Source organism: Micromys minutus (assembly GCF_963924665.1).
Source record: "Micromys minutus genome assembly, chromosome: 14".
In the NCBI taxonomy this organism is placed as follows: Eukaryota; Metazoa; Chordata; class Mammalia; order Rodentia; family Muridae; genus Micromys; species Micromys minutus.
In genome coordinates, this window is record NC_137983.1 from 11411232 (window position 1) to 11412098 (window position 867).

Consider the following 867-nt stretch of genomic DNA (forward strand, 5'->3'; position numbering starts at 1 on the left):
ATGATAATAAATGAAATGCCTGTCAATTACTCTTTAAATTATATGATTGAAGAATCTATCATCTGAACGTATACTACCAATAAACACCCTCATTTAATCCCCAGCATATATTGAGGAGGGTTATAAATAATGCTAGTTTCTGTCAAGCAATGAAGTTCTTGGATACATAAAGGACATCAAACATTAAACAGAATTATTACTTTTTGACTTACAGGGTTTCAGGATTTTGTACTATAGTTATTTTGTTATGAAATATAACACAGTGAGTGGATACCTGCTGAGCCCATGCCAAGGTGTCTCTCTGAGAAATCATGTCATGCAGCAGACCCAGCATAAAGGTGGTTTACTTGGGGGAGCAGAACAAAGTGAAGGCCTAGAGAAGGGATAATGGCAGAAAAACAGGAGCAGAGCCAGGGGGCAGAGAAGTAGAAACAGAGAGAGAGAGAGGGAGAGAGAGAGAGAGAGAGAGAGAGAGAGAGAGAGAGAGAGAGAGAGAGACAGACAGACAGACAGACAGACAGACAGACAGACAGATAGACAGACAGACAGAAACAGACAGAGAAAGTGAGAGACAGAGAAACAGGGAGAGGGGAACTGGCCACATGGGAACACACCAACATACACACATACACACATACAGGGAGAAAGAGAGAGAGAGAGAGAGAGAGAGAGAGAGAGAGAGAGAGAGAGAGAGAGAGAGAGAGAGGGAGAGATGGAGGGAGGGAGGGAGGGAGGGAGAAGGAGAGGGAAAGAGGGAGAGGGAAGGAGAGGGAGAGGGAGAGAGGGAAAGAGAGAGAGAAGGAGGGAGAGAGGGAGGGAGGGAGGGAGAGGGAGAGGGAAGGAGTGGGAGATTAAGAGGGAGAGAGA